At 46.7% G+C, this 9,926-nt stretch overlaps 1 long non-coding RNA gene across 1 annotated transcript; it reads right to left on the minus strand.

The window, feature by feature from the left end:
* Nucleotides 1–550: 550 nt before the first annotated feature.
* Nucleotides 551–3,997, minus strand: LOC105553517. Its single transcript, XR_001008163.1, has 3 exons — nucleotides 3,922–3,997; nucleotides 1,585–1,626; nucleotides 551–979 (listed from the first exon to the last, which is right to left on the minus strand). It is a non-coding gene; the product is annotated as an uncharacterized LOC105553517 (long non-coding RNA).
* Nucleotides 3,998–9,926: the final 5,929 nt, after the last annotated feature.

Here is a 9,926-nt window from a genome sequence, read left to right on the forward strand (position 1 = left end):
GCCCCTGGGTGGCCATCAGCTCCTGTTATCAGTAGAGCCCCCTCCACCCTCCATGCAGGCCGCAGGTGCCCCGTGCCCGCCACAGGCCCTCGTCCCAACTGGTCCTGGGGGACTCCCGCGAGGAGCGTGCCACAGGGCTGGCACAGAGCCCATCTCTGCCAGAGGCCTCTGCCTCTCACCAGCGTGGGCCCCTCACAGGCCCTGGCTTCCCCCACAGGCCCTGGCTTCCTTCTTTGCCTCTCGCTGGCCTGGAGGAGAAGGCAGTGGAGGGGCTGGTAACCTGCGTCTCACCGCTCACTTCAGGGTCACCCCAGCTGTGCCTTTGTCAGCCTGGGGTGGAAAATGAAAGGGACTTTGTGAAAACAGGGCCCTTGGAGGCTGATGGCCACATATCTGGAGCAAGGCCGGGACACCAGGGACCTGGGGTGCACAGGCCGTCCCACCATGGTGCAGGCCCCGTGGGGACAGTTGCAGCCCTGCCCGTGTGCAATGCAGGGAGGAGACGTGGGGCTGGTCCACCCCAGTGGCCTTTGAAGCAGGAAGCTCAGTATGGACTCGAGTTGTTGTTTATTATTACAAGAACAAACTTATTTTCTGAGAGATCACTCTTAAGCAGGCACTCTGCTAAGGGCTTTACTATTTAATTTTTAGAACTATCTTATGAGGCAGGAACTATTTTTATATTTATAAAAGAGAGGGTTAAGAAACTTGCCCAGAGTGGGAGGGGACATCCCCTCAGTATGTTTGCAGGAGAGCCAAGGGGGCGCCCTGGGGGATGGCGCAGAGCGGGAGGGGACTCAGTCACACAGTGGTGGAGACGGCTGGAGCCAGGCCAGGCTCTGAGGAGGCCAGGAGACAGGCGCGAGGCCAGGGCTGCTGCGGGAGCCACGCCAAGGACAGGGTGTGTGCGGGGAGGCGGCCGTGCTCTTGACGATCCTTTAGAGTTGGCTCCGAAGCTCGCCTGCAAAGCTGTTTTGCTCTTTGAGGAGAAATAACATCACTTAAGATTTCTGTTTTAACAGAAAAAGAAAATAAATACAAATATTATTAATCATATTATTTGCAGGAATGTGAGACCAGCCCGGTTCAACATTTGGAGTCTATTTGAGCAGAGACAACCTCTTGAAAATGGAAAATCCCTCTTTTTTAAAAAACAGTTGCTGAATTTTAGAAACACATAATGTGTGTTCTCTCTACATCCAGTATAATCAAATGACAGCTTAGTGACGACACCTTGTCACACCCAGGGGAACCCAGAGAAGGCAGAATGTCTCAGCTTCCTGTCCCTCAGCCGGGGGTTCTCAAACATTTGTCTGTGGGCAGTGGCACTTGTGCCCGTGCAGGGGGTGGGGGACAGAGATTGGTTGATCTGCGTGTCATCACCCTCATTGACCAGCACCATCCCTCTCCAGCGATCTTTCTATCACCATCCATTCCTTCTCTCAGTTCACAAACACCCCGGGAACGCTCACCACGGTCAGCGGGACAGAGGAGGTCCCTGACTCTGGGGAGATGTGTCCCCGCCGCCCGTCCGTTCCATCCGAGCCCTTTCTTTCCACGGAAGCACAGACACCCCCCTCTAACCTGCACTCTTTTCTTTAGGCAACTAAGCCTCAACAGTTGAATCTATCTAAAACTAAAAAAGAAGAAATGGCATTTTATTAGAGATTTTTTAAAGATAAAAAGTAATCAAGCCTCTAAAGAAAAGCCTCATCACCCTGTGGCCTCACCAGCCATCATGACACGCTGTAATTTGGAGAGAGAAGATGCATTATACTGCATCTTAATATCAGAAAAACCCGCCGTCTTTGACTCAGCAGTCCCACTTTTAGGTTTGTCTACTGCAGAATAAAAGCCTTAGTACGTAGACACTAGAACACAAAGGCTTTCATTTTCAGAATTATAACACAAACACGGAATCGACACAAATGTTCACCGACAGGGGCAGAGGTGAAAACATTATTGTAAGGTCCACTGTGGAATCTAATGCATCTATGAAAAGTAATGAATCAGTGACATCCAAATTAATCTGGAGAGATGTTCATTATTCAGTGAAATAAAACAAGCTGCTGAGTCCCATGTACAGTAGCATTTCATTTTTTTTTTGTAAAAAGAACAATAATGGCACCCTGTGCATCTAAGCAAAGTTTAACCACGGCGGCTGCACCTCAGACCGGAAACATCGGACACTCCAGTGCCGGGGCGTGAAGAAGGTTAGGAGGGACATTCCAAACGATTTCAGCACACAGACCTTTTTTTAATTTTTAATTTTTTTATTTTTTTTTAACTTGTTCCAATGAACATATATCACTTTCAAAAGGAAAAAAGAAAAGAAAAAAATCTAGTGATTTAGCAGGAGTCAGTCACAATAGTAACAAGACAGAAAAAGACTGAAAGCACAGCCCCTCGTGGGGCGTTTCAGTGGATGAGAGAGCCCCTGTCCTGTTCTGTGCCGGGGGCTGGCAAATTTGTGGGTGTTCCGGGCTCCGTGGGCCACGTGGTCTCTGCTGTACCACGAGAGCTGCCCTGTGTGATAGACCTGTAAGCACAGCATGTGACAGGTAGAGGGGGCCGGGCTCGAATGAAACTATTTCTCGACACCAGAATTTAAATCTGGTATAATTTTTGTGTGTCACAAGATGTTATTTTTTTAAAAATGTTTCAATCTTTTAAACATGAGTCTCTGGGCCATTCATGTTAGAAAGTCAAACAGAATCAGCATATTTCACTTCAGAAAAATACAACCCTCTCATCCCAATATGGATGGATGAAATCAGGAAAAAATATTTAATTAAGGGAAAAAAGTGCTTAACAAGGCCAGGAAATGTGGGAATAAAGAGATGCCGAGTTCTGCACGTGATGGGCTGTGTATGTCCCTCTTTATAACATAGAAATAAAAACTTTTTTAAAAGTGTGAAAACCATCTCAACTTGTGCCTGTTTGCAAAAATGCCGTGGCCCAGATGTGGCCGGGGGCTGTGGCTGCTGACCCTGGTTCCAGGGCCGCACGGGTGAAGGTGGCAGGTCCTTGCCCTCAGACGGAAGCAGGCAGTGGCTTGGGGAGAAGACAAACTCCTGCAGCCTCTCAGTCTTCACGAGCGTCACCTCTGGCTTCTCCCAGCCTGGGATTTGTGTCTAAAGCCAGGCTGCCCGGGCACGTGTGAAAGCTGGCCAAGCCCAGAGGTTCCTCTCACCTGGTGGCTGGCAGGAGGTGTCCGCAGGCCTGAGGAGCTGCATGGCCTAAGGTCAATTTTCCTGGGTGGGGGTGACTCACCTCCAGCATTCCTGGTTCCTGAACAATAGCAGGTCCACGTCCACACAGCCCCAACTTGGATAAGGGCACACTTTCAAAGCAGTGGACTGACAAGCAATGCCAGGAAGAACTGGGCTTCCTTGCCACAATGTTCTATGTGGGGAGAGGAAGGATCCTAGTGTTATTTGAGGTGCAGAAAGATGGCTTGGTGGGCGTGGCGGCAGACTGGGCTGCAGATGCAGACGACAGGGATGCCTGCGAACCACAGCCGAGCGTTGGAAGGTCGCAGCCCTCCTTCCCCGCTAGAAGCAGGAGTCACGGAAAATAGTGACACAGCTGAAAGCCAAGGGTTTTCCTGGGCGGGCACCTGACCTGACTTTATTCAGATCCCATGCTGTCTGAGAACAGAGGGTCGAAAAATCATTCTTTTGCTCAGGACGTGTGTTTTGCACAAATATCACTTTAAATAAATTTTCTACAGCCTTTAATAGATCTCTGTTCACCTCACTCAAATTAAACATTATTAAAGATAAAGACAGCATTTGGGCCTTAATGCATTCCAGGCCACCAGGGACCAACAGGAAAGAAACGATCCACAAAAGCCACAAATGCCACAGGATCCACAAAGCCACAGAAGCCACAAAAGCCACAAAAGCCACAAAAGTCTGCCATCTGCTGCAGAAGGGATCTGAAATCATCTGGGCTTTGGAGGCGCAGCTGGATTCACCCTGGCAATGCTGTTTCCTCAGGCGGTGGCTACATTCTTAAGGAAAACGTAGGCCTGCTTTCTCCCAAGTCTACAGCTGCAGGCGACTTTAAGCCATTTTTGTTTGTACCAGAGCATTCTGTCTGTTGGAGATCTGTTTCAGTGACATTTGTTCAGACTGTAATTTTTTTTAACTGAAAAACCGAACAGAAAACAACAAAACAGAACTGCAGAACTCAGATCTCATGAGTCACGGACTTGTCCTTTGGTTAAGAACCAGGTATGAGGAGTGACAAGGTGAGGAGGAAAGAGGGAGGAGAAGGGAGGGAGGAGAAATGGGATGAGGAGGAAGGAGGGAGGAGGGATGGGGTGAAGAAGGAGGAGGGATGGGGTGAAAAGGGAGGAGGGAAAGAGACAAGGTGAGAAGGGAAGACAGGTGGTAGGGAGGGAGGAAGGAGGAGAGAGGAGGAAGAGAGATGGGGTGAGGAGGGAGGAGGGACAGGTTGAGGAGGGAGAAGGGGTAGAGTCCGGATGGAAGGAGGAGGAAGAGGGATGGGGTAAGGAGGGAGGAGACAGGCAGGAGGAGGGAGGAGGGAGGAGAGAGGTCGCATCGCCCTGCTGCACTGCCCATGTCCACCGACTTGGGGACTCCAGCCAGCCAGGCAGCTGCCGGGAAAGCCAGTGTGTCTGCCCTTTCACATGACTCAGAACACACCGGAAAACCAGCCAACTGGTCTCTGACAGAGCATCAGAAAGTGCCACCTATGGAATCCCAGGTCCCCAGCTGCAGTTTGTCCCTCTGTTGCCAGCGCTTTGCAGTGTCCGTTTTCCCGCTCTCAGACAAGGACATGGTCGGGTCTGCCCCACAGACTGGGCAAATCCTCACCGCCCGGCATGCAGCTCGTCCTGAGGGCTGTGGGTTCTTCATGGGGCTTGCTTTGGTGCACCTGGCTAAATATTACTGGGCTGGCATAGCGGAGAAGGGTTTGCTGTGTTTAGCTGAAGTGGACATTTATTCCTAAATTGTCAACCGGCTGCCTCCCATCCTTCTGTTCCTGGCGTGCTTGGGAGCTGAAAAGGAGAGCAGCTCTTGAGGCCTCTCCACCGGGCAGGGCAGGCACGACGGAGGTCCCGCCTGAACCTGAGCCACCATCAGGCTGGCTCTGGCAGGGATGCGGGCCAAGGTTAGAGCTGGCCTGACCAGGGCGCCCGGCGGCCAGACCTGAGCCGGGGCCCCTTTCTCGCCCACGCTCCATGTCCAGCCAGGGTCAGCAGGGGCTCTGCTCCACGCAGTCACTCTGGGCCCCAGGCTGTGGTGACTCAATCTGGACTTGCTATTTATGGCATTATTTCAGTCCTGCTAGAGTTCAGTGAGAGCTTAGAAATTAGGGAGAAAGATTCACAGTAGGGGGCTGTTCCGTTCAGTGAGATTTTCCAGACACCTGCTTCCTCAGCTGTGCATCTAGTACCTTGGATCAGCAACCAGCCTTCCCTATGAGGATCATATCATTCAAAAGTGTGCTTTCAGTGGCGTCCATCCCAACTAAAGTAAGTGTTAGACAGGCCAGGTCCAGATGTGGGCCATGCAGACCTCAGGGCCTACAGGGCTGCCACCAGACAGGCCAGGTGCAGATGTGGGCCATGCAGACCTCGGGGCCTAAGGGCAGTCACCGGACTCCTGAGACTCCGAAGGATTTGTAAACGATTCCAAGCAACTCGTGCTTGGGGAAAGAAGAGGAGCTGCATGTCACACCTGGGCACCAACATTTAATTTTGGGATCCTTTAGATGGTAGTGAGAGTTGATAAACTGATTTCTTTTTAACAGGAAGTGTTTGACAATCATTGGCAAACTTGGAGGAAAAGTTTGGGGCACATTCGGTATCTCTTTTTTAAAAACCACGCTTTTAAACAGAAACATCTGCTATTCTGGTATTAAAGGCTTTGGAATTTGGGAACTGGTGAGGGATGCAAATGCTCATGTCACTTCATATTCACACCTTAAGAACCAGAGAAGTGATGGATTGCTCGGCCTTATGCCTAATTCCAGAAGGCACTCCTCGTTGGCAGGTGTATTAAGAGAAAAAAAGTCCTCTTCCTATCTCTGGAAAGAAATTATCCGGGCATGCTGGGGCATACCAGCCGTCTAGCTGCGTGACACGTGGAAGCAGGAAGGTGGCTGGAACCAGGAGTTCAGAGCTGCAATGAGTAAGGATTGTGCCACTGCACTCCAGCCTGGGCAAACAAGACCTCTTCTCCAAAGATAGGGGCCATTGACCAAAGACCCTCAGAGTGCCTGTGTTGTCAAAACTAGTCATGGCGCTAAAATTACCTGGCTTTTTTTCACTATTCTCAAGTAGGCAGTGGCATTTCTACTGGTGCAAAATATGCACAAGGACATAGGAAGCTAAATGTCTTTATTTTTATTTATTTGTTTGTTTATTTATTTATTTATTTATCTGTGAGACAGAGTCTTGCTCTGCCACCCAGGGTGGAGTGCAGTGGCCCGATCTCGGCTCACTGCAACCTCCATCTCCCGGGTTCACGCCGTTCTTCTGCCTCAGGCTCCCAAGTAGAAGGGATTACAGGGCTGCACCACCGCACCCAGCTAATTTTTGTCTTTTTAGTAGAGATGGGGTTTCGACATGTTAGCCAGGCTGGTCTCAAACTCCTGACCTCAGATCATCCACCTGCCTCAGCCTCCCAAAGTGCTGGGATTACAGGCATGAGCCACAGCGCCTGGCCTGCAGCTAAATGTCTTTAAAGAGTTCTATGTTTTGATTTCTAATGTTTTTGTAGTTCGCCTAAGAAATCATCTAGTCTAGTCTATCAATGCATTTATGAATTGAAATAAAGATGACAGTACAAAAAATTAAGCGTTTTGTCTTCTGCAATCACCGCTGCAGAAGAGAGGCAATGTCGTCAGTGGTACACTAGGGGTTAAGGTTTTTCATCTGGAAGTGACACACAACATTTCTGCTCAAATTTCATTGACCAAAGCACATCACACGGCCACATCTAACCCCATGAAGGGTGAAGTGCAGTCTCATGTGGGTGGAAGGAGAAGAAACATTTGTTAACTGCCCTAATAACTTCCCAGCAATGTTGTGAAGAAGAGAAACACGTTTGACGCTGTCTTAAGAAACATATGTAAGAAACATATCTATGCCTTCACATTACTGCACGTCATTTTCATATTCTTTGTAGTTATCTTTGTTTCGCAGATTTTTATAATAAATATTATTTTTATAATCTAAGCCATAGCAAATTAAATAATAAATGTTTTTCTAAAGGAACCCATAGAGTGTTACAGACAGGAAGTCGGAGTAGCCAGAATAAGCTGAGATGAAATCATCTCAAATATCTGTACCGCTGTTCCAACTTACAGCCTGCTGAGTCTTCCCGCAGGAAACCGTGTCCCTGTCAACGTTCCTGTGGGACCTGGCCAGATGTGGAGTGGGGTTCAGGCACGTGTCTCTGGCCTCATCCCGGGGTGTGTCTGGTGAGGCTCTGCCTGATGTCTCCAATCATACTGTTTATTTAAAAAACAATAATAAAACAAGAAAAGAAACAACTTTGCAAGGTATTTATTTTCAGTTCTGGCGACAGGGAGGAAAGGCTGACGCAGTAGACAGGAATCTCACTCACTGAAATTAGGCCAATCTGAAATCTACGTTTTCTGCCAGGCAGAAAAAAGAAAAGGTGTGATTTTTGTTATTTTTAATTTTTATCTTATTGGGAACAGAGGAAATCATTTCGCCATCCTGTTTTTTTTTCCAGGAGGTTTATTTAAGTCCCTCTGTTTTCCCCTGTGGTAGAGGTAACACTGATGAAGACAGCTGGTTCAGAGACTTATTAACGAAGGCATCTGCTTGTACTTCGATGCAGCTCAGCCAGGAAAAGTGCTGAAAGAAAAAGAAAAGCAGTTTTGCGTGAGGTGAGAACGGTGCTAAGACACGTCTGTTCTGGAATGCCCCGGGGGGGATTTTGCCTCTCCCCAGGCTCACTTTCTGACTAACGGAGACTTTCTGACAGGTCTGAGGGCCAGCTTCTGTGATTCCCACCTTGTCTCTGCAATCAGCTCGCAGTGTCCTCGGATCTTTGTGCTTCCGCTGCAGTTCCCTTTGGGTTCCATGTTTTCCTTGTTCCCTCCCATGCCTACCTGGATTGCAGAGTTAAGTTTATGATTATGAAATAAAAACTAAATAACAAAAAAAAAAGAAAAGAAAAGAAAAAGGAAACTCCAGAGCATCAGACTCGCTTTGTGGAGCTGTGCTGGTCTCCTCTTTGGTTTTCCTGTGTAAGGTGTGACCTGGGAAAGCCTTGGAAAATCTAGCTCAGCCCAAGCGAGGATCCTTAAAGGCAAATGCCCATCAGGGAGCTAAATTCAGCCTGACCCAGGAGCCCTTGACAGGCAGTCGCACTGCTCCACACACCAGCATCCCCAACTTGGGCCCATGGTTCATACCACTTAACAGGTGGTGTTGAAGCCACGATGAAAACACCAGTTTCCTAGCTGTGCCGTCGCCTCGGTGTGAGGACCAAACCACACTGCAAAGGCCAAACATCCGTCTCTCTACGTGGAACGCTGTCGCCAGTTTGCTTTTTCAAGCAATGATTATTTTATTATGAGATATTTTAAGCTTGCAGAAAACAATAAAAAGAAAAACTGTCTACACATCATTCGGCTTTATCAAGTGTTATCATTTAGCTATACTTGCTTCATATCTTTTTAAAAATAAAGAAAACATCACATATTCAGTTGAAGCACTCGTTCTAGGTGGCTTTCGTCCCAAGACCATTCCTCTTTCCACTTCCCCAGAGGAATCATTATTCTAAACTGATGTTTACCATCCGTTGGTGTATTTGTATACTTGTATTACATGTGTACAATTGCATAAACGATGTAGCATTATTCTGTGTATTTCACAAACTTTGTAGAAATTACACTGTATGTATAGTTCTGAAACTTACTTTTTCAACTCGATGCTGGGTTGTGTAGCTTTATGTACTTAAGTTCACTCATTGCAATACTGCAAAGTGCTCAATTGTAGAATATACTACAATATGGTCATGCATTTTTCTCCTCCTGAAAGACATTTTTGTGTTACCCATCTCTCTATTACATGAACAATCTACATTTTTGCTTCATTTCCTTGTCAAGGCTTGTCTGGTTTTAGTATCAAGGTAATGCTGGCCTAAGAGAATGCATTAGCAAATATTCTCACTTCTTCCATTTTCTTTACGAGTTTGTCTATGCATGGCATGATTTCTTCCTTAAATATTGGAAGAATTCACCAGTGAAGCTATTGGCGTTTCCTTTGTGGAAGGTTTTTAACTACAAATTCAATTTCTTTAATCAATATAAAAGTATTCAATTTACCTGTATTTCTTGAGTGAGCTTTGGGAATTTGTATCTTCCAAAAAATTTCCATTTAATCTACATTTTAGAATTTATTAGCACAAATTCATTCATATAACCCCTTATTATTCTTTCAGTATCTGTAGCACCAGTAGCAATGTCATTTGTCAATTATGATATTGGCATGTTATACCTTCTCTCTTTTTTCTGATCAATCTGGCTAGAATTTTTCAGTGTTCTTGATTATCCCAAAGAACCATCTTTTAGTTCCTGCTTTACATCTTATTGCAAAGCAGATCTTTATTTTTCCTATCTTTACATCTTATTGTAAAGCTGATCTTTAGTTTTTCCTATCCTCTGTTTACATTTACCTTAATTTACACGTCGTTTTTCCAGTTTACTAAGGTGAAAGCCAAAATTATTGATTAGAGGCCTTTCTTCTTTTTTAATATGTGTTTAGGGCTAGCAATTTCTCCTTACTTTCTGCTTTAGCAACATCTCACAAGTTTTGATATGTATGTTTTCATTTTCATTCAGTTTATAATGCTTTCTCTCATTGCTTTTTTTTGTTTTAGAGACAGAGTCTTGCTCTGTTGTCCAGGCTGGAG

This window comes from Mandrillus leucophaeus, unplaced genomic scaffold (assembly GCF_000951045.1).
Source record: "Mandrillus leucophaeus isolate KB7577 unplaced genomic scaffold, Mleu.le_1.0 Scaffold6, whole genome shotgun sequence".
Taxonomy (NCBI): Eukaryota; Metazoa; Chordata; class Mammalia; order Primates; family Cercopithecidae; genus Mandrillus; species Mandrillus leucophaeus.